This window comes from Pleurodeles waltl, chromosome 3_1 (assembly GCF_031143425.1).
Source record: "Pleurodeles waltl isolate 20211129_DDA chromosome 3_1, aPleWal1.hap1.20221129, whole genome shotgun sequence".
Lineage (NCBI taxonomy): Eukaryota > Metazoa > Chordata > Amphibia > Caudata > Salamandridae > Pleurodeles > Pleurodeles waltl.
In genome coordinates, this window is record NC_090440.1 from 1,554,114,382 (window position 1) to 1,554,138,764 (window position 24,383).

Consider the following 24,383-nt stretch of genomic DNA (forward strand, 5'->3'; position numbering starts at 1 on the left):
CCCTGTCCAAGTAGGGGCCCCTCACTCAGGATAAGGGAGATACCCGATCAGATAACCCCTGCTCACCCCCTTCGTAGCTTGGCACAAGCAGGCTTATCTCAGAAGCAATGTGTAAAGCATCTGCACATAACACACAGTAACACAATGAAAACACTACAAAAGGACACCACACCAGTTTTAGAAAAATAGACAATATTTAATCTGTGTAAAACAAGACCAAAAAAATACAAATCCCACATACAATGCTGAAGATATGAATTTTGTAAGATTTAACTTAAAATACCGTTCCTTGAAGATGATCGCTCCACCTGGGGTTATCACGGCATCGTCATCAACAAAACCAACAGTTCAGCTCGGTTGCGGCATTGCGTGCCAGTTAGTGTCGGGGAGACCTGCAAACAGTACCTTGGAATTGCAGGGCATCGTGATCCTTACGATGAGATCTGGAGAGCTGCGTCGCTGTCATCGCGGTGTCGGTTCCGAAGTTGGTGCGGGAGTCGTCGGGCCCATGAAGTCACATGCATTGCAAATCGAGCTCCGGGCTGACGAAATCAGGAACGCTGGAGTGGATGGCGTCAGAGCTGCTGTGTAAAGCGAGACGGTGCTAAGTTCGGTGCCCACAGGTCATGGCGCAGGCTGCGGCTTGGTGACAGTCATCCAGCGGTGTCGGTGCGACCAGGGCTGCGGTGTAAAGCGGGGCAGTGTGACATGCGGTGTCACCAGGTCATGGTGCAGGCATCAGTGGCGTCAATAAACCCACGTCGGTCGGTGCGGATTGGGACTGGCTCTGTGCGGAGTCCAAAGGTCACAGCGCCGACAAGGATGTCTGACGACACTGGAGTTGATGGAGCTGGCGTCGGTGGACCGGGGCTCCGGTGCGGGACAGTGCTTCATGCTACTCACGAGTGGTGTCCACAGGCCACGTTGCAGACAGCGGTGTTGGTATCAGCAGGAGCATCATCTTCGGGGATGCCCAGGTTTCGGGGTGATCAGGCAATGCTGGAGTGCGGGCCCACAGGTTGCGGTGCGAGTAACGGCTCTGTGAAGTCGTCCGATGACTGTATCGGTGAGACCAGGGTCGCAGTGCAAAGTGGGGCAGTGAAGCTCTGTGCGGCATCGGCAGGCCAGCAGCATCATTGGCGGCGGCGCAGTGGTTTTTCCTCTTTACCAGCACAAAACACGCAGTTCCCATTGCTGCAGGTCTAGGAAACTGAAGTCTTTGGTGTCCCTGAGACTTCCAACAGGAGGCAAGCTCTAGCCCTTGGAGAACTTTCTCAACCAGGACACACTGCAAAGTTCACCCTCTTCAGCTCTTCTCCTTGGCAGAGGTTCCTCTTGATTCCAGAAAGGTTCTACAAGTCTGGGATTTTGGGTCCACTTCTTGTACCCTTTTCTGCCTTTGAAGTTGCCCAGCTTCAAAGGAATTTCTCTGTTATTGACAAGATCCTGCCTTGCCCTGGCCAGGCCCCAGACACACACCAGAAGGTTGGAGACTGCATTGAGTGAGGGCATGCACAGCCCTTTCAGGTGTAAGGGACCACTCCTCCCTCCACTCTAGCTCAAATGGCTCATCAGGATATTCAGGCTACACCCGAGCTCCCTTTGTGTCACTGTCTAGAGGAGAGGTGCAAACATCCCAACTGTCAAACTGACCTAGACAGGGAATCCACAAACATGCAGAGTCACAGAATGGTTTAAGCGAGGAAATGCCTACTTTCAAAAAGTGGCATTTTCAAACTAACAGTCTAATAACCAACTTCACTTAAAGATGTATTTTTAAATTGTGAGTTCAGAGACCCCAAACTCTATAATCTATCTGCTCTCAAAGGGAAACTGCAGTTAGAAGTTATTTAAAGGCAGCCCCCATGTTAACCTATGAGAGAGATAGGCCTTGCAACAGTGAAAACCAAATTTGGCAGTATTTGACTGCCAGGAGATGGAAAACACATCAGTACATGTCTTACCTTCTACGTACACTGCATCCTGCCCATGGGGCTACCTAGGGCCTACTGTCGAAAATGGCCCCCTGTTGCAATTACCCCCCACTTTTTGCCTGATATTGATGCTGACTTGACTGAGAAGTGTGCTGGGACCCTGCTAACCAGGCCCCAGCACCAGTGTTCTTTCACTTAAAATGTACCATAGTTTCCACAATTGGCACACCCCTCGCACACAGATAAGTCCCTTGTAAAAGTTACCAGTGGTACCAAGGGCCCTGTGACCAGGGAAGGTCTCTAAGGGCTGCAGCATGTGTTGTGCCACCCTAAGTGGTTGTTAGGGGCCCCTCACCTAACACAGGCACACTGCCATTGCAGATTGTGTGTGTTGGTGGGGAGAAACAGGCAAAGTCGACATGGCACCCCCCTCAGGATGCCATGCACACAAAATACTGCCTGGGCATAGGTAAGTCACCCCTCTAGCAGGCCTTACAGCCCTAAGGCAGGGGCCACTATACCACAGATGAGGGCATAGCTGCGTGAGCAATATGCCCCTACAGTGTCTAATTCCATTCTTAGACAATGTAAGTACAGTGTGGCCATATTAAGTATATGGTCTGGGAGTTTGTCAAAAACGAACTCCACAGCTCCATAATTGCTACACTGAATACTGGGAAGTTTGGTATCAAACTTCTCAGAATAATAAACCCACACTGATGCCAGTGTTGGATTTATTACAAAATACACACAGAGGGCATCTTAGAAGATGCCCCCTGTATTTTACCCAATCCTTCAGTGCCGGACCGACTGGTCTGTGCCAGCCTGCCACTGATACGAGTTTCTGCCCCCCTGGGGTGAGAGCCTTTGTGCTCTCTGAGGACAGAAGCAAAGCCTGCACTGGGTGGAGGTGCTTCTCACCTCCCCCTGCAGGAACTGTAACACCTGGCGGTGAGCCTCAAAGGCTCATGCCTTTTGTTACAGCACCCCAAGGCATCCCAGCTAGTGGAGATGCCCGCCCCTCAGGCCACTGCCCCCACTTTTGGCAGCAAGGCTAGAGGAGATAATTAGAAAAACAAGGAGGAGTCACCCACCAGTCAGGACTGCCCCCAAGGTGCCCTGAGCTGAGGTGACCCCTGCCTTTAGAAACCCTCCATCTTGAGATTGGAGGATTCCCGCAATAGGATTAGGGATGTGCACCCCTCCCCTCAGGGAGGAGGCACAAAGAGGGTGTAGCCACCCTCCAGGACAGTAGCTATTGGCTACTGCTCTCCTGACCTAAACACACCCCTAAATTCAGTATTTAGGGGTGACCCTGAACCCAGGAAATCAGATTCCTGCAATCTACAACAAGAAGGACGACTGCTGACCTGAAAGCCCTGCAGAGGCGACGGAGACGACAACTGACATGGCACCAGCCCTACCGGCCGGTCTTCAGACTTAAAGAACCTGCACAGCGACTCATCCGACAGGGCCTCAGAGGACTGCCCTGAACCCGAAGGACCAAGAAACTCCTGAGAACAGTGGCACTGTTAAAAAATAGCAACAACTTTGCAACTTTCTTGCAACTTTTAAAGACTTCACTCTTCCCGCTGGAAGCGTGAGACTTCACCCTCTGCACCCGACGCCCCCGGCTCGGGCTCCAGAGAACCAACACTACAGGGAGGACTCCCAGGCAACTGCGACCTCGTGAGTAACCTGAGACGACCCCCCCCCGTACCTCCACAGCGATGCATGCAGAGAGGATCCAGAGGCTCCCCCTGACCGTGACTGCCTGGAACAAAGAACCCGACGCCTGGAGCAAGCACTGCACCCGCAGCCCCCAGGACCAGAAGGACTCGAACTCCAGTGCAGGAGTGACCATCAGGTGACCCTCTGCCTAGCCCATTCGGTGGCTGGCCCGAGAAGCCCCCCCCTGTTCCCTGCCTGCACCGCTAGAGTGACCCCCAGGTCCATCCATTGATTCCTATTGAAAACCCGACGCCTGCTAAGCACATTGCACCTGGCTGCCCCTGTGCCGCTGAGGGTGTGTTTTGTGTGTCTACTTATGTCCCCCCAGTGCTCTACAAACCCCGCCTGGTCTGCCCTCCAAAGATGCAGGTACTTACCTGTTGGCAGACTGGAACCAGATCACCCCTGTTCTTCATAGGCGCCTATGTGTTTTGGGCACCTCTTTGACCTCTGCACCTGACCGGCCTTGTGTTGCTGGTGCGGTAACTTTGGGGTTGCCTTGAACCCCCGACAGTGGGCTGCCTACACCCAGGAACTTGAACTTGTAAGTGCCTTACTTACCTGAAAAACTAACCAATACTTACCTCCACCAGGAACTGTTAATTTTTGCACAGTGTCCACTTTTAAAATAGCTTATTGCCATTTTAACTAAAACTGTGTATGTTACTGCTCTAATTCAAAGTTCCTTACTTATCTATGTGGAGTACCCTGCATTTATGTATTTACTTTAAATCTTGAATCTTGTGGTTCTAAAATAAATTAAGAAAAGAGATTTTTCTGTATAAAAACTATTGGCCTGGAGTAAGTCTTTGAGTGTGTGTTCCTCATTTATTGCCTCTGTGTGTACAACAAATGCTTAACACTACCCTCTGATAAGCCTACTGCTCGACCACACTACCACAAAATAGAGCATTAGAATTATCTAATTTTGCCACTATCAACCTCAAAGGGGGGAACCCTTGGACTCTGTGCACACTATCTCTCACTTTGAGATAGTATATGCAGAGCCAACTTCCTACACCTACCTTGAGGGTGCCTTCCTTGTAGTAAAAGGGAAGTTTTGGGCCTGCCAGGTGTGTACACTTGCCAGGTCGAATTGGCAGTGGCAGGTCTGAGACATGTTTACAGGGCTACTTGTGTGGGTGGCACCATCAGTGGTGCAGGCCTACTAGTAGCATTTGAGTTCCAGGCCCTGGGCACCTCTGGTGCACTTTACTAGGGACTTACCAGTAAATTAAATATGCTAATCATGGAAAACCCAATCAACAATACAATTTACACATAGAGCACTTGCACTTTAGCACTGATCAGCAGTGGTAAAGTGCGCAGAGACAATAATCCAGCAAAAATAAATAGAGTCCAGTATACCATAAACACATGAGGTCAGAAGGAAAAAAGACAGGGGAGACACGGCAAAAAGCTGCCAGGTCTAACAAGTGTTTCATCCGGAACCATCAACACTCAATCTAACAGCATGGCACCTGAATATATAAAATTTGGGCACCTACAGCTGTCATTTAAGACCATGGAACTACTAAGGGAAGGAGGAGACCACAACAAGACATTGCTACGCGGCCAAATGGAAAAGGTACCTCATATGGTGCACAAAAAACAATACCTATGAGATAATATCAACACAGAAATCATTCATGACCTATCTCACGCATCTGCTAGACAGCGGAATTAATTATTCGTTTCTCAAACACTACTTGGCTGCAGTCGTGGCCTATACTTGGGGAGCATTATGCAAAAGTTTCTTCACAGTGCCTGCAATCAAAAGATTCCTAGAGTACGCAAAAAGAATAAAGGTACCAGTCCTAATGTGTACCTGAACACAGTTAACACAGCTGACAAGTCCCTTCGAACCCATGCATAAAGCAGAACTTCGATACTTTGCCCTAAAGCTTGCCTTCCTGATATCAATCCCATCAATACAGAAATACAATACAAGAAACATACAGGCAAATTCACAAAGACAAAGTAGTCCTCAGAACAACCCCTCAATTTCTGCCAAAGGTATTACATTTCATGTTGAAGCATTCAACTACCAGTGTTTTTCAAGAACCCGAAGATAAAACTGAAAAGAGCATTGCATACACTTGATGTGAGCAGAGCTTGAATAGATATCTACAAGAGACCAGGCAGTTCCATAAAGAGAATCAATTTCATGTTTCATATGGCAAAACTAACAAGGGGTTGCCTGTCACTAAAGGTACAACCACATGATAGATTTTAGCAGCATTACCACATACAAATATACAAACATGTTACCACACAGCCGGAAAAACTCTACCTTCTCGCCCTAAAACACTCAACAAGAAAGAAGGGCGCTACTTTAGCTTTCATGGCAAATGTACCCATACATGCTACCTGCACTGCAGCAACATGTGCATCCCTGCACACATTCACCAAACATTATTGTGTGGATTTACAAATATATAAAGAGGCACAGTTGGGACAGAAATTTTACAGCACCTGTTTACGAATTCAGCCTCATTTCACCCCATCCAACCCAAGGAAGAGGGAACCACTGCATGATCTGGATCCAGAAAAGGATTTATGTTGCAAAATGAAATGGTTACTTACTGGTATGAGTAGTTTTGCAGCTTGAAGAGTTTTCAGGATTCACATGCGACCCACCCACCTCCCAGAAATGAGAACAATACAGACAGGAGGGAAAAAAAGAAAGAAAAAAACTTTATAGCCAATAAATATGGGGAGGTAAGGATCAGGGGACTCTGTCTGCTGGGTTTGTGGGCCGAGCATTTGGTTCTGAAGGCCTTCCTGCCATTCCTCAGGCGGAGGCTGGTGCAGTTTCTGAAGGACATCACCACCACTATATGGTGCTACAACTAACAGGGCCGAGACTGGTCCTGTGTCAGAAGGCTCTGTGCCTTTGTAGGTGCTTAAAGCACCAGGGCATTTTCCTGTTTGCAAACTTCCTGGCAGTGTCCCTGAATGCCAGAGTGGATGAACTAAGCAGGTTGCATCTGCAGGTCACAAGTGGCGTCTACATCCAGAGGTGGCACACTGCATTTTCCAACAGTGGAGAAAACCCGGCTCGATATTTTCTCTACCTTTGAGAAAGCACAGTATCAAAATATATTTTTTACCATCTACAAAGGTCCCAATTACCTAGTCAGCACACTGTTACTGACAACTGTTCATGATCTGCATGTGAAAAAAAGGGAAATCACAAGAAACTAACACTAGAGTGCAGGGCTGGAGCTTATATGCACAAAATGCAGGCGCACTGCTTGGAGTAAAGTTTTCAGAATACAGTCTGGCACCTTGGAAATTGTTCTAAGGTGTGAACTTTGCGGTTAGCGTATCCACCTGAAAGAGCATTACCAAAGGTAAATAACTTGTTGCTTTTTTTTCTAATGGATAACTCTTTTTGATGTGGAGTAATTTTGTACATCTGATTGAGACTTGTAGCTGCAGATGCCTCACCTTTGAATTCTCCCCAGGCGCCAGACAAGACTGGAAGATTTTTGTGTGCAGTACCACTATGCGCCGATAGGTGGCATTTATCATCTCTGCATCGTCAGCACCGGATATGACATTGCAGCTCCAATATAAGTGCCACCCAGGTGCGCCAATGTCAGTTCTTTCTTTTCCGCACCAGCCAACGCTGATCCAAAGAGACCTACCCCTCAGTCAGTTTTTCACTGGTCTTTTTCAACTTTTTGTCAAGCATTTTTTGACAGTTTTCTCCTGGTGTCGAGTTATATCTTTTAGGAAGACAGGTTTCAAGCCCTGCAAATCCTGTCATCAGACAATGTCTGTGACGGATCCCCACTTCATATGTTTGTGGTGTCTGGAGCGCCACCATAACCAGAAGTCATGCTCAGAGTGACGGTCCATGCATCCGAAGGATTTGAGAAAGTGGTCCCTAAAGCTGAAGGCAGCCCAACACGTGGCTCTGTGCAGGTTGAGGTCTTGGTCGAGAGGACGGTCCCGGGACCTGTTGTGGAGTCCAAAGTCATCCCATTCAAAGTCCTCAGTACGGTTGGGTAAGTGGAAGCACAAGAAAAAAATGTTAAAAGTCAAAGAGCTCTTTGGCTTCTCCTAGTCCGTCGGCTAATGAGACAAAAGAACATTGATGCTCTAGGTCTCTTTCTGCAGAACCTGTGCCTGGGTTGACTCCACAGCTCCCTAAATTTCCTGGAGCCGTAGCAACCCCTGCCCAACTCTTGAGTTTTACAAGGGCATGCGCCTAATTTTTGGGCAGTCTGACCCTGCTGGAGAACCTTCGGACCCGATGGGTGAGAGGGGTCCCCTTCGGGTTTGGCACCAGCGGCTCCGGCCCCAGTGGCAAGGGGCTCTCAGGGATCCAGTCCTGGATCTGGACTGGGACCAGTAGTACCACCTCGGCATTTCCCTACGCTCTAGGCACCGCCCGCTCCTACCGGCGCCACAGTCCCTATTGTTATCGCCGACATTGAGTCTGATGAGCATCGCACGACTCCAGCAGGAGCTTTGCCTCATCCATCTGATCTTGAGCCCTATTTCTCTGAGCTAGCCCTTGATGATGAATGGAAGGGGTTGCTGGGTTCTTTAGAATGCTATCCCTATGAATCTGAAATGGACTGGTGTGAGAACGTGGGTGAAGCCAGTAGACTGGACAATACTCCAGGTACTGGCATGCTTCCTCCCCCTACCGTGGCTACGGAGTAGGGAGCTTCTTATGGTGGGGAGTAGGGCAGATGAGGTCCTTGACCTTCAACTGCCCTCAGTGGCCGTCCAGACTAACCTCTTGACTGAGGTGCTGCAACCTGGAGCTTCCATCTCAGAAACCCTGCTCATATTCAATGATGCCCTCACTGATGTCCTGCTGGGTACCTGTTCCAAACCCAGCACAGGGGCTCCTCTGAAAAGGACAATTGCCTGCCGCCATCGCCTCACACCTGGGGGACCCAAGTTTCCTGAACACCCCACCCCTAAGAGCTTGGATTCTCTATCCGCTGCCCCAGATAGGGAATCCAAAATGTTGGATTCATTTCGGAAGAAGATGTTTCTTCTGCCAGCCTTCCATTGCAGTCAGGGACCACCTTGTGCCTTTTGGGCTGTTATTCCCATACACTGTGGAATACTGTTACCCAAGACCACAGGACCTGGAAGAGGTCTGGACCGTACTCTCTCAAACTGTTGTTGATGGGAGAGATGCAGCAAAGTCCACAATTTGTTGCAGACTTGACACGACTGACAAGCTAGGCAGAGCAGTTTCCACAAAGTGGCCCTGTTTCATCACACCTGGCTGAGGATGTCCGGCTCTTCAGGGGTATCCAAGCTTCTTTGATGAACATGCACTTTGATGGCATTCGTCTCTTCAGAGACAAGGCATACTCTGCAATTGAGCACTTCAAGGATTTGTGTGCTACGGCTAGGTCCTTGGATCTCGTGGCAGCCTCTCATCTCCACCCCCACCCCCAAGCCTACCTTTCACCCCTTTTGTGGCTATAGATAGAGTTATAAACCACGAAAATTTACATTCATGCTATCAAGCCTCTGCATGGCCATGGGAGCGGGACCCACTAACATCGTGGTCAGGTGGCCAACCCTGCTAGTCTTGCTTCCTCCTCCCCAAAGTAGGACCCGTTGGCGGTAGGATTCACAATCGCCTGCTCCATTTGCAATCCATCACTATATACAAGTGGGTTTTGCAACTAGTCCAACGGGGCTACTCCCTCTCCTTTGAGATTACCCTTCCATCCAATTCCACCCTCTTATGATCGGATGACGGAGGGTCATTTGTCCCTCATCTGCAAGTGTTAGAAAAGGGGTCTTTGGTTGGCAGTCAGGTTACCCCCTGTCCAAGCAAGGACCCCCACACCAGTCAGGGTAAGTCACACACAATCCAGATTATCCTGTGCCCACCCTCAGGTAGCTTGGCACTGAGAAGTCAGGCTTAACTTAGAATGCAATGTGTAAAGTACTTGTGCAATAAATCATGCAATAAAACATTGTAGGACCGCAGTGTTTAGAAAAATATGTAATATTTATCTGATAAGATGCAGGTCAAAACAATTAAAATGCAATAAGTATATGTTGAGATATCACTGTAAAAGTGATATAAAGTGTCTTTAGTCTTTTAAAAACAATAAATGTCTCTTTCAAGCACAAAGTACCTTGTTCGCATTCAAAATCTCCGCAAAGAACCTCGGAGGAGGAGGTGCGTGGAAAACAAAGAGGTGTGTGTTGATTTCTTGGGCTGCACACGGTGATGCATTGTTTCGTTTTCACAGAGAGACGGCTGTGCGTCGATTTCCGGCGCTCGGTCATGGATCTTCGGGTTGCGGGGTTTTCGGATGCCCCGGGGACGATGTGTGAATTTCCGGCCCCCGAAAGGACAAAGTCACAGGGGTTGCGTTGATACAGTGGGCGTTGCGTGGAAATTTCTAGCTCACGGCAGGCGCTGCGTCGATTCCTCTCTGGAAGTCAGGCTGCGTCGTTCCGGCTTGGCTGTGCATCGATCCAGTGGGCTGTGCATCTAAATTCTGGTCGATACGCTGCCCGTGTGTCAATCTTCTCGTTGCGAAGATGGACTGCGTTCCGGTTTGGAGTGCAGTGAATTTTTTACTGCGGTGCAGGCTGTGCGTCATTTCTGGCAGGCTGTGCGTCAGTTTTCACCGCACAAGGAGTCCTCCTTGTAGAGATGAAGTCTTTTTGGTCCTGAGACTTCAGGGAACAGGAGGCAAGCTCTTTCCAAGCCCTTGGAGAGCACTTCTCACCACAGCCAGAGAGCAGCAGGGCAACAGCAAGGAGGCAGTCCTTCACAGAAAGCAGTCGGGTGAGCCCTTTGGACAGCCAGGCAGTTCTTCTTGGCAGGATGCAGGTTCTGGTTACAAGTTTCTTCTCCAGGAAGTGTCTGAGTTGGTAGGGGCAAAGGCCCTGTTTAAATACCCAAATAGGCCTTTGAAGTTCGGGAGACTTCAAGGAGTAGCTTAGAAGTGCACAAGGTCCCATTTCAGTTCAATCCTGTCTGCCAGGGTCCCAGTAGGGGGTGTTACAGTCCATTGTGTGAGGGCAGGCTACTGTCCTTTGACATGTAAGTATCAGGCCCTCCACCCTCCCAGCCCAGGAAGACCCATTCAAACTGCAGATGTATGCAAGTGAGGCTGAGTATCCTGTTTTTGGGGTGTGTCTGAGTGAATGCACAAGGGTGCTGTCAACTGAACCCAGCCAGACGTGGATTGTAAGGCACAGAGGGATTTAAGTTCAGAGACCTGTTCTAAAAGTGGCATTTCTAAAATTTGTGTCACTATTCTGGCCATACTAAATATGACCTTCCTACTCCTTTCAGATCAGCAGTTACCACTCAAACAGTATATGAGGGTAGCCCCAATGTTAGCCTCTGAAGGGAGCAGGCCTCACAGGACATGTAGACTACACAGGTACATGTCCTGCCTTTTGCCTACACAGCACCCTGCCCTATGGGTTACCTAGGGCACCCCTTAGGGGTGACATGTGTAGAAAAAGGGAAGTTTTAGGCTTGGCAAGTACTTTTAAATGCCAAGGCGAATTGACTGTGAAACTGCTCACACAGGCTTTGCAATGGCAGGCCTGAGACAAGGTTAAGGAGCTACTTAAGTGGGTGGCACAATCCGTGCTGCAGGCCCACTAGTAGCATTTGATCTACAGGCCCTGGGCACCTATAGTGCACTCTGCTAGGGACTTATAAGTAAATTAAATAGTCCAATTGGGTGTGATCAAATGTTACCTTGTTTAGAAGGGAGAGAGCATATGCACTTTAACACTGGTTAGCAGTGGTAAAGTGCGCAGTCTCAAAACCAGCAAAAACAGTATCTAAAAAGTGGAGGGAGGCAGGCAAAAAGTTAGGGGTGACCACCCTAAGGCTGTCAGGTCTAACGTGTCTCCCCAGCTGAAAGTAGGGAAAGCTACCCAACCTCCTGGGAGCTCTCATTGCTAAGGCGGAAGTATCTGGAGACACCATCAGCGTTGGCGTGGTCAATCCCCGGGCGATGCTCCAAAAGTAAAGTCCATCCCCTGTAGGGAAATGGACCACCTCATGAATTTAGGATTCTCACCCCTCATCTGCATGAGCCATCTGTGGGGGCCTGTCTGCACCCGGAAGTGAGTCCCAAACAGGTAGGGTCTCAGCTTCTTCAGTGCCCAGATCACAGCAAATGCTTCTCTCTCTCAATAGCACTCCACCTCTGTTCCCGTGGTAATAGTCTTCTGCTAATAAAGACTACTGGTTGGTCTAGGCCCTCCTCATTTAGCTGTGCTAGAACAGCCCGTATGCCATGCTCTGAAGCGTTTGTCTGCACAATACATTTCTGGGAGTAGTCAGGGGCCTTGAACACGGGGGCCAGGCACATGGCCTCCTTCAGGGAGTCAAAGGCTTTCTGACAAGCCTCTGTCCAGTTCACCAACCTAGGTTGCTTTTTGGAAGAAAGTTCTGTCAAGGGTGTCACAATAGATTCATAGACCTTGACAAACCTACGGTAGTATCCAGTGAGGCCTAAAAAGGCTCTCACCTCTGTTTTCTAGGTGGTTGCCAGGCCTTGATAGTTTCAATCTTGGCCTGAAGTGGCTGCACCTTGCCACCACCTACTAGGTGTCCCAAGTAGACCACGGGACCCTGCCCAGTCTGGCACTTAATAGTCTTGATGGTCAGGCCTGCCTGTTGCAGAGCCTGCAGCACCTCCTTGAGGTGAAGCAGGTGTTCTCCCAGTGGAAACTATAGACTGCTGTGTTGTCTAGGTAGGCTGCGCAGAAGGCATCCTTGCCAGCTAGGACCCCTTTGACCAACCGTTGGAAGGTAGCGGAGTCATTTTTCAACCCAAAGGGCATCACACAGGAATTGGTCCCTCAGGTGTGGAAAATGCAGATCTCCCTTTAGCCCCCCTCAGTCAAGGCGATCTGCCAGTACCCTGATGTGAGATCAAAAGTACTGAGGATTTGGCAGCACCTAGTCTGTCTACGAGCTCATCAGCTCAGGGGATGTGGTGAGACCCCGGTAGCCCACACAAAACTGGAGTTCTGGCTTGGCGCCGGGTGCAGCAGTCTGGGGTACCAGCACCACATGGCTGGCCCAGGGACTGCTGGACTTCTCAATAACCCCTAGGGCCAACATCTTGGCAACTTCGTCCTTGATGCTGGCTCCTCCTCTCCTCTTCCATGCCCTCATCTGTAACAAGGAGCATACTGACCTCAGACCTCTCAAAATGAGGCTTGAGTCAGTTATGGTGGAGAACCCTTAGGGGGTGTCTAGGGGTCTTGAGGTCCACTAAGTAAGTGGCCTCCCCCTTCTGCTCCTTGATCTCAAATGGACCAGTCCAGCGGTCCTGGAGAGCTCTAGGCTCTACTGGTTCTGTTACCCAAACCTTGTCTCCAGGTGAGAACTCGACCAGAGTGGCCTCCCGGTCATACCACTCATTCATCACCTCTTGACTGGCCTCAAGGTTACTTTTGCCCTGCTTCCAGAAGCCTTGAGTTTGGTTGCGGAGGGCCAGCATGTAGCTGACCACATCGTGGGGAGGTGTCTAGGGAGCTTTCAACCAGCTCTCTTTTACTATGCTTAGCGGTCTCCTGACAGGGTGACCATAGAGAAGCTCAAAGGGGCTGAACCCCACCCCTTTCCGGGGCACCTTCCTATAAGCAAAGAGCAAGCATGGCAAGAGGATGTCCCACTTACGCATCATGGCCTCAGGTAGGCCAGTGATCATGCCTTTGAGGGTCTTGTTGAATCTCTCAACAAGCCCATTGGATTGCGGATTATAAGGGGTGGTAAACCGGTAGGTCACCCCACACTCATCCCACATGGACTTCATGTACGCAGACATGATGTTTGTGCATCTGTCAGACACAACTTCTTTAGGGAATCCCAAACAGATAAATATTCCCATCAGGGCTCTGGTCACCACCGGTGCAGTCGCTGTTTTCAGAGGGATTGCCTCTGGATAGTGTGTGGCATGGTCCACAAAAACCAGGATAAACCTCTTGCCTAAGGCAGTTTTGGGGTCCAAGGGACCAATGACATTGATGCCCACGCTTTCAAAGGGTGTGCCAATGACGGGAGTGGGATCAGGGGGGCCTTAGGCCCTTTCCCGATCTTCCCACTAGCCTGGCAGGTGGGGCAGGCCCAGCAGAAAGTTTCTGAGACTACCTGCATTCTAGGCCAATGGAAGTGGGTGACAAGCCTGGCAAAGGTCTAGTTTTGGCCCAGATGTCCTTCCAGGGGGATGTCGTGAGCCAGACCCAGTAGGAAGGCCCGGTAACACTGGGGGACCACCAGAACACGTGCTGACCCAATGGCCGGAGCCTTAGGCTCACTGTAAAGGAGATAATTCTCCCAGTAGATATGGTGATCGCCAGAGGCTTCACCAGCTGCATGGGCTGTGGCCTGTTGCTTCAGACCCTCAAGGGTGGGGCATTCTTTCTGCGCCTTGCAGAATTCTGCCCTGGTTTGCCCACCCTCTACTTGCCAGCCAGCAAGTTCAGGCAGGTTGCCCAGGTCAGCAATATCTTCCCCAGTTGGCTCAGGGGCCTCCTCCTCTGGAACCCAGTCCACTACTAGGGGAATATCTAAGGTGGGTTTCCCGCACCTCTTGCCCTTCCTCTTGGCAGCTGTCTGGGCCATTGTTCCAGGCTCCAGACACCCTTGACTCCCTTCCCGGGCAGCCATGGACCTTGTGGTCATGCAGACCCACACAGGCAAACCTAACATCTCCAGGTGGGATCTGAGCTCAACCTCTTTCCAGGAAGTATGCTCAAGATCATTACCTAACAGACAATCTACAGGTCTACAGGCATGGCAGGACTCACAGCTACTTTCAGAGTACCAGAGACCCCCCCCCCCCCCCCATCCCCCACCCCCCCCTCTCCCTCCCCCCCCTCTCCCTCCCCCCTCAAAGGGAACCAGAGCCACCGGTAGATGACTCTCACGATTGTCAGCGACTATGACCTGGTGGAATGTATTAGGGAATATCCGCTCTGCTGACACCTGCTGACTTGTGACAGTAGTCATACTGGCTCCTGTGTCACGCAGATGCTCCACCCTTTGCCCATCAATGGTGACCCACTGCCTATACATGAAAGTATTGGCAGGCATGTGGGCTTTTAGCACTATCTCCTTATCTCCCAGGAATACTAGGGACACCTCTACCTGCCCCTGAAACTAACGGGGACTGTCTTCCCCCCTGAGCGCTACACTAGTCATCCCAGGTGTCTGCCCTCATGTGGTGGGCAGTGCTCGCTTGGAACACTAGGGGTCACCCTTCTTCTCTATCTTCTTATCGAAGTACCCTGCTTTCTTCCCAGACTTAGAAGAGGAATGGTTACCCCCACCCCTTCACAGCCCCCCCCTAAGCGCTACACTAGCCATCCCAGTTGTCTGCCCTCCAGTGGTGGGCTGTGCTGTCTTGGAACACTGGGAGTTGCCCATCTTCACTATCTTCTTATTGAAGTACCCTGGTTTTTTCCCAGACTTAGAAGAGAAATGATTAACACCCACACCTTGGGAATTCTTTTTGGGGCCTTTTGAGAACTCCTTATCTTTAAGTTTTTCACCCGTCTCTTTCTTCTGTTGGGAACCCTGACCACCTTTGTGGGTAAACCCCCAGATGCCTTTTTGGACACTCTGGTGCTAACTCAGTGGTCCGCCTCCTCAGCAAGCTTCCTGGGATGTCCGCTTACTATCTACTAAGTGCTGGTGCAACTCTGTAAAAGAAATACTGAGCGTATGCTCTCTCAGAATCAAATCGTATAATCCTTTGTAATCATTTACTTTGCTGCCCTGCACCCATCCATTCAGTGACTTACTGGCGAAATCAAAACCATCTACCCAAGTCTGTGTGGAAAGTTTGGTGCTGTCCCTAAACTTCTGATGGTATTTTTCAAGTGTCAGCCCAAACGTGGCCAGTAAAGCGGCTTTCATGGGTGCATAAACATTCTGATCATGTGGATCTAGTGTAAGCAGTGTGTCCCACTGCTAGTACATAAAACCACAAGGCCGCCCCCCATAGCTCCTCAGGGGTCCCATGAGCCCTTAGTGCTACTTCATAGGCAGCCAACCACTTGTCAACGTCATCTCCCACCACAAAACTTGGCACCACATTTTTGGGTATAAGAACCTTTCTCTCCCCAACAGGTCTTGCATGTATGCTGCCACCATCATGCTGGACTCAGACGGTTTTGCCTTGATATCCAGCTCCTTGAGACTCCGTTCATGAGCCAACAAAAGTTTATTTTCAGCCAAGGCGCTCTCAGCAGCAGCCTCAGCTTGTTTGGCTGCTCTTTCAGCTTCAGCCTCAGCTCTCCTCTCCTCTGCTGCTTTTTGAGGTTTCATTTCCTCTGCTTTCATGTTTAACTTTGCCAACTGCAACAGAATTTCTCTTTCCTCCCTCCTTTCCTCTGCTGTCAGGCCATGGTTAGACACTGCTCCCTGGTTTGGCAGGGGGCACAATTACAGTGGTAACATCCTCCACTGTTTGCAAACAATCCTCTGAGGGGCCCTCCTCTGGACCTCCCTCCTCAGTCTCCTCCTCCTTTCTGGTGGCACCTTATCTGGTATCCCTGCAGGACCCTTTCAGCTGCTTAACAGTGTAGGTCTCCAGCATGGCCAGATCAAAATCTTCATCTCCTGCTTGAGACCCAGCCAGAGATATGTTGAGTGAGGATTTTAGTTAAACAATGTCAAGTATAAAAAACGAAATTGCAGAAAAGAAAAAAAAAATCAAGTTGATCTTCAACTGTGGGTAGGTAGTGTGCACTTAGCTATTGTATGTCGCAGCACAAATGCAAGTCCTATCCTCACCGCTGATCACCAATGTTAGAAATGGGGTCTTTGGTTGTCAGTCGGGTTACCACCTGTCCAAGCAAGGACCCTCACTCTAGTCAGGTTAAGTCTCACACAATCCAAATGATCCTGTGCCCACCCTCTGGTAGCTTGGCACTGAGCAGTCAGGCTTAACTTAGAAGGCAATGTTTAAAGTCTTTGTGCAATAAATCATGCAATAACACAGTATAGCACCACAAAGATACACCACACAGTGTTTAGAAAAATATATAATTCTGATAAGATGTAATAATTATCTGATAAGATGCAGGTCAAAACTATTAAAATGCAATAAGTATATGTTGAGATATCACTGTAAAAGTGATATAAAGTGTCTTTAGTCTTTTAAAAACAATAAATGTCTCTTTCAAGCACAAAGTACCAGGTTTGCGTTCAGGATATCTGCAAAGAACCGCAGAGAAGGAGATGCATGGAAAACGAGGAGGTATGTGTCGATTTCTCGGGCCGCACTCAGCAATGCGTCATTTAGTTTTCACGCAGGGATGTCTGTGCCGATTTCCGGCGCTCGGACGTGGATCCTCTTCGGGTTGCCGGGTTTTCGGACGCCCCGGGGATGATGAGTGGTTTTCTGGCGCTGACAGGACGAAGTCACGGGCTGCGTCGATCCGGTGGGCGTTGAGGGGAAATTTCTACCGCACGGCAGGTGCTGCGTCGATTCCTCTCTGGAAGTCGGGCTGCGTCTTTCCGGCTTGGCTCTTCGTAGATTCAGTGGGCAGAGGCCCTGTTTAAATATCCAAATGTGCCTTTGAAGTGGGGGAGACTTCAAAGAATGGCTTAGAAGTGCACAAGGTCCCCTTTCAGTTCAATCCTATCCGCCAGGGTCCCAGTAGGGGGTGGCAGTCCTTTGTGTGAGGGCAGGCTACTGTCCTTTGACGTGTCAGGCCCTCCACCCTCCCGGCCCAGGAAGACCAATTCAAAATGCAGATGTATGCAAGGGAGGCTGAGTATCCTGTGTTTGGGTGTGTTTGAGTGAATGCACAAGGGTGCTGTCAACTGAATCCAGCCAGACGTGGATTGTAAGGCACAGAAGGATTTAAATGCAGAGAAATGCTCACTTTCTAAAAGTGTCATTTCTAAAATAGTAATATTAAATCCAACTTTGCCAGTCAGCAGGATTTTGTGTCACTATTCTGGCCATACTAAATATGACCTTCCTACTCCTTTCAGATCAGCAGTTACCACTCAAACAGTATATGAGGGTAACCCCAATGTTAGCCTCTGAAGGGAGCAGGCCTCACAGGACATGTAGACTACACAGGTACATGTCCTGCCTTTTGCCTACACAGCACCCTGCCCTATGGGTTACCTAGGGCACCCCTTAGGGGTGACGTGTAGAAAAAGGGGAGTTTTAGGCTTGGCAAGTACTTTTAAATGCCAATTCGAATTGGCAGTGAAACTGCACACACAGGCCTTGCAATGGCATGACGGAGACAAGGTTAAGGAGCTACTTAAGTGGGTGGCACAATCAGTGCTGCAGACCCACTAGAAGCATTTAATCTACAGGCCCTGGGCACATATAGTGCACTCTACTAGGGACATATAAGTAAATTAAATAGTCCAATTGGGTATGATCCAATATTACTGTGTTTAAAGGGAGAGAGCATATGCACGTCAGCACTGGTTAGCAGTGGTACATCCGCAGAGTCTTAAAACCAGCTAAAACAGTATCTAAAAAGTGGAAAGAAGCAAGCGAAAAGTTAAGGGTGACCACCCTAAGGCTGTCAGGTCTAACAGCAAGGAAGTTGCAGCTCTCTTAGCCAAGGGAGCCATATAGATGGTCCCAGTTCCAGAAGAAGGCTGTGGTTGCTGTTCACACTACTTTGAGGTCCCCAAAAAGGACAAATGTCTTCGCCCTATACCAGACCTTCGATCTCTCAATTTCTTCCTCAAGAAGGAGAAATTCAAGATGTTCATGTTGGCTCAGGTCTTGTCTACCCTGGGCCCTGGAGACTGGATAGTAGCGTTGATCTGCTACCCACAGACGTTACTTAAGTTCACAATAGTCCACACTTTAAATTCACCACGCCCCTCCCCCCCCGCCCCCCCCTTTTGGTCCTACCAGCACCCCTCGGGTGTTCATCAAGAAGATGGCCGTGGTTGCAGCTCATATGCAGGAATCAGGGGTTTAAGACTTCCCCCTATCTCGACGACTGGCTGTTGAAGACAAGTTCGCCCCAGGCTATTGTCTCCCATCTCCAGACTATGGGTGACCTCCTGCATTTGCTGGGGTTCACTATAAATGTGCCAAAGTTGCACGTGACTCCCTCTCAGATTCTCCCTTTTATTGGAGCTGTTCTGGACACAGTGCAGTTTCAGGCTTACCCTCCCAAGCGTCAAACCCCAGATTCAATACCGATGTTAAATCCTCTAGCCTAGTTTTCGGTGAAAGTCACCCTGAGGCTGCTGGGCTTTATGGCCTCCTGCATTATGCTGGTGACACATATCAAATGGCAGCTGTAGTGGGACCTTAAGTTCCAGTTGCGCAGCACTGGGGGAATCTCTCCGACATGATCCAGATCACAGAGGGACCTGCAAAAGATAAGCAGTGTTGGTTAACGGATGGTGATTGGGCCAGAGGCAGACCCCCCCCCCCCTCCCTTTTCCAACCAGATCTGACAGTAGTGACAGATGCGTCACTCCTGAGATGGGGCGGCCATCTGAGAGAGGTAAAGATCAGATTCATCTGGTCTCCGGCGGAGAAGGGGCTCCACATTAACATGCTAGAGCTCTGTGCGATCCAACTGGCATTGAAAGCCTTTCCTACCTCTATCAAGGGATAGATGACACAGGTGTTCATAGACACCACCACCATGTGTTGCTGCAACAAGCAGGGCGGGGTGGGGTCGTTGACCCTTTATCAGGAGGCACTGCGCCTCTGGATGTGGCTGGAACAACAGGGCATATCCCTGGTGGTTCAACATCTGGCTGGCTCTCTGGATGCCAGAGCGGACAAACTCAGCCGACAATGCTTAGTCGATCACGAATGGCGTCTTCATCCGGAGGTGGTGCAAGGTCTCTTTAAGCAGTGAGGAGAGCCTTAGTTAGATCTGTTTGCCTCTGCAGAAAATGCAGTGTCAGCAGTATTGCACGTTGGAGTTTCCAAGGTGACAATCGATTGCCAACGCTTTTCGTCTTGATTGGAACTCGGGCCTCCTGTACGCCTCTCTGCCCATGCCACTTCTGCCCAGGGTCATCAAGAAGATCAAGAACGACCAGGCCCCAAGTAATCCTTGTGGCTTCAGACTGGACATGAAGAGTATGGTATCCCGAGAAACTGAGCGTAGCCATCGATCCTCTGATCAGACTGCCCCTTTGGGAGGATCTTCTTTCGCAGCAAAGAGGAGGGTCCTCCACCCGAACCTGTCTAGTCTCTGCCTTCTTGCGTGAAGATTGAGCAGCAGCAGTTGACAGCTTTTTACCTTCTGCCTGAAGTCTGTAATGTAATCTTGGCAGCCAGACATCCCTCCACCAAAATGGTATACACCTGTAGTTGGAAAAAAATGGTGGCATGGTGCATAGACAAGTCTGTTGACCCCCTTTCTGCCCCTCTTTCTGAGGTTCTTTTGCTCATCTTTTCTCTCGCCCGGCAGGGTTCTGCTATGGGCACTATCAAAAGTTACCTGTCTGCCATTTGTGCTTTTTTGTGGTTGCCTGATCAACCTTCATTGTTTAAGCCTCCCATTGTAAATGGGTTCCTTAAAAGCCTTACTCATGTTTCCTCCATTTCCATTCGTTATGCCCCATTGGGATTTAAATTTAGTTTTGACATTTCTAATGTGCGCTCCTTTCGAGTCCCTCCACAATTTTCCTCTCAGGCTTCTCACTTTTAAAACAGCCTTCCTTGTGGCCATTACATCTGCCTGCAGGGTGAGTGAGCTGCAGGCATCGTCATCTAAGCCCCCCTACCTTTCCATCTATCCTGGCAAAGTGGTTATTCGCACTAGGGCCTCCTTTCTGCCAAAAGTGGTTGCACCCTTCCATGTAGGCCAATCCATCATCTTGCCTACTTTTTACGCACTCCTGCAACCTTCTAAGGAACAGGAGAGACTCCATCGCCTGGACCCAAAAAAAAATAATTGGCGCTCTACCTTGATTGTTTCAAAGAGTTCTGGGTGGATGATAAATTCTTTGTTGGTTATGTGGGTGTGATGAAAGGTCTGACAGTGCAGAAGAGTACCATCTCCAGATGGGTCATACTGTACGTTAAAATGTGCTATGCACTGCCTAAGAAGCACCCTCCTGAGGGTTTGTGTGCTCATTCTACCAGAAGCAAAGTTCCAACCATTGTCTTAGCACATGGAGTTCCAGTCCTTGACATCTGTCAGGCGGCAACCTGGGCATCTCTGCACACATTTACCAAACACTAGTGGCTGGACAGTCAGGTCCCTAGTGATGGCCACTCTGCCCGTTTGGTCCTGCAGGACTTTCTAGTGTGATTTTAGTTTGCAGACCCACCTCCGGGGATGGTATTGATTCCAAGGTGAGGAATCTGCAACTAGATGTCTCTAGCAGATGGACGGGGTACTTGCCTCCTGTAACGCCTTACCTGGTAGAAACAATATCTACTTGCCGATTCCTTACTGACCCACCCAATCTCCCTGCTCTGCGAGCTGATTTCTAGGGACAGAGACTCCACTTCATGGCCCTAGTTTTGATGCTTCAGTGTTCTTCATGACTCTGCACTTCTGGTGTGGAAAGTGGTAAAAAGAGACTGACATCAAAGCACCGAGGTGGCACCTTTGTAGGATCTGCAATGTTATTTCTGGCACGGACGCGGAGCCGATCAACGCCACCTAACGCTGTGCAAGGTTACTGCTCAAGAAAAATCTCTGGATCCAGACAGATGCCTGGGGAAATTCTAAGGTAAAGAATCAGCAGCTAGATATTGTCTCTACCAGATGAGGTGTTACCGAAGGTAAGTAACTTGTCCGTTTTTCCATACTCAGATGACTGGTTCATCAAAAGTACAATTTGTCAGAAGAGCTTGAAACATACTCTGACCACGATAAACCTACTTCATCAACTACGTTTTACCCTACTCCAACCCTACCTGGGAGCCATTCTCGACTCACAATGGGGGATAGCTTACTTCAGTGCTGCCCGCATTCAATCCTTCCAGTCACTAATTCCACAGTTATGGCTTCATCAGCAAGTGACAGTGAGGCCAATCATGGCTTCTCCTAGGTATGACTGCTTTGTGAAAACCCATACTGCCTCATGCCAGACTGAATATGCCTCTGTTACAAGAGTGCTTAGTGTGCCAGTTGACTCAAGCAGAGGGTTAATGCGAATATCTAGTGTTGGTCAACAGTTAAGCTTTCCACTTTCTGAAATGGTGAAACACCAACAATCTCCTCAAAAAACAGTTTTGTCCCTTCAGCATTTTCATCTAGCCCAGACCATTTGGAGATGGACCCTCCAATACAACATTCACCTGTTAGCGGAGTACCTCCGGGGAGCAGACAACAACTTTGCAGAGCTCCTCAGCCGGAGGCACCAACAAATCCACGAGTGGGAACTGCACCCACAAATCCTCTCCCTATACTTCCGGTCAACCAGACAAAGACCTTTTTGCCACAGCAGAAAACACCAAACACCCAAACTTTGTCTCCAGGTTCCCAATCACACAGTCCAGGGGCAACACACTATGAGTAAGTGGGTTGGAGATATTTGCTTACACTTTTCCACCTCTCCCACTGCTGCCATCTGTGGTTCGCAAACTTCAGCAGACATCGCTCACCCTTGTCCTAGTGCCCCCTCCATGGGCATGGCAACCACGGTTCAGTACTCTCCTAGAACTCTGTGGTTCCTCACGAGGTACAGCCAAGCAGACAGGACTTTCCCACACAGAACTATGGAGAAATCATACACCCAGACCCCAGGTCACTCAACCTTGCAATTTGGCTTCTGAAGTCTTGGAGTTTGGCAATTTAAATCTGCCACAACCCTGTATGGGCATTCTTAAAGAAGTACGCAGGTCCACTATTTGTGCCTGTTACTCTGCAAAGTGGAAAGATTAGTTCACTATTGTCATTCCCAACACACTGACTGTTTAGGAGCCGAGGTGCAAGACCTTGTCTGTTACGTATCTCATCTTATTTTATTTACATACCTCTGGTCTAGCTTTTACATCTATTCAGCTACATCTGGCAGTAGTTACTGCTTATCTACAGAACAGACAGCACACTTCCTTATTTAGGATTTCAGTCATCAAGGCTTTCCTCAAAGGTCATAAGTCTCATTCCTCCTAGGGTACCACCAGCTTCCACTTTGCATCTTAATATTTAATAAACAAGATTAATGGTCCCTCCATTTGAACCCCCTCTGCTCCTGCCTCCTACAGTTTTTGTTCTGGAGGGTCCTTCCTAGTTGCTATCACTTCACTCAGGTGTGTCGGTGAGCTTCAGGCATTAACCTTAGAGGAACCCTTCTTGCAGTTACATAGGTTTAGGGTGGTACTATGTACCAATCCTACATTCCTTCCAAAGGTGGTGTCTCAGTTCCATTGCAATCAGTCTATTGATTTACCAGCCTTTTTCCCCAACCTGACTCAATTGAGGGAAGGGCTGTACATATCTTGGATGTAAACGAACCCTCGGGTATTATGTTGATAGAACATAATAATTTAGAAAAACACAACTCTTTCTTGCCTTTTCAAAACCACACAAAGGAAAGGCCATTTCTAAATCGGTCATTGCACATTATATTCTTGAATGTATCCGAACATGTTTTAAAAAAAATAAATAAATAAGAAAGGGGGGAGGACATTCAGTTGCCTTTCTAGGTAATATTCCTATAGCCAGGGCCACTGGAATTATGCAATTGTGCAGCTGTGGCGATTTTCACAGAATTATAGATTTGCTGTATTTGACTCATAATCGATCATCTGCTACCACTTAATCTGCAGGTATTAACTAGAAAAATGTATTTCTAGCTCAGACGGTTTTGAAGTTACTACAAATGCAGCAACACACTGTTGCTACTCAGTGAAAGGCCTTTTGCAAAGCTGGACTGGTCACCTTTGTGTTGCTATTGGTATATTTGGGTGTTAAACTGGCACTAATGAGGTGCAACCAATGCCCATACAGTGTTAGCAAGTTTAAAAATGACAAAATAATGAAGTAACACTATTTAAAAATGTGCTACATTATGCCTCATAATTTGCCTTTTCTTGCTGTATAATTCACTTAACACTGCTGCATAATTGATCCCTCTCCTGCTTCATAATTCGATTGGCCCTGCCTATAGCTGACATATGATATGTAAAGCAGCTACATTGTCTACACCGCATACATTTACAAAACACTACTGTGTGGATGTGCTGGCCTGTCAACAAGCCAATGTGGGCCAAGCCGTTATACATAAATTATTTCAAACAACTCTAACCCTCACAGTTTAGCCACCTCTTATGGAGGAGGACTGCTTACAGTCTATGCTAAACATGTGTATCTATATCCAGACAAGCCTTGAATGGAAAATGTTACCTAGTAAGCATCTGTTCGTGGCATGTAGTGCTGTGGACTGAAATGCGTCCTCCCCGGTCACCTGTGCCGGTTACTGATAATCTTATATAGTATCTCACCTTTTATAGCATGGACATCTCGCCATGCTACACTGTGCTCCACATTCCTTTCTCTCCTGCCTTGCGGGAAAACAATCTAACAATGGAGCCGGTGACATGCACACCATAGCAAGAGGAACGGGTCCTCACACCTAGTGACTCGGAAGTCTTTCTTCAAAGAAAAACTTGCTCACATTAGAGTCCAGCACTAGATGGCAGAATTATGCTAAGCATGTGAATCTACAGCACTCTATGCCACATACAGATGCTTACTGGGTAAGTAACATTTCTCATACCTGTTAACACCTTCCTGGCTTTAATTAGAAAACTG

The 24,383-nt window shown here is 48.8% G+C and overlaps 1 protein-coding gene across 4 annotated transcripts in view; it reads left to right on the forward strand.

Annotated features, from left to right (window-relative positions):
* The window catches only part of ACVR1 (activin A receptor type 1), a 397,514-nt gene that overhangs the window by 371,376 nt on the left and 1,755 nt on the right, over positions 1-24,383 (forward strand). The window lies entirely within an intron of this gene.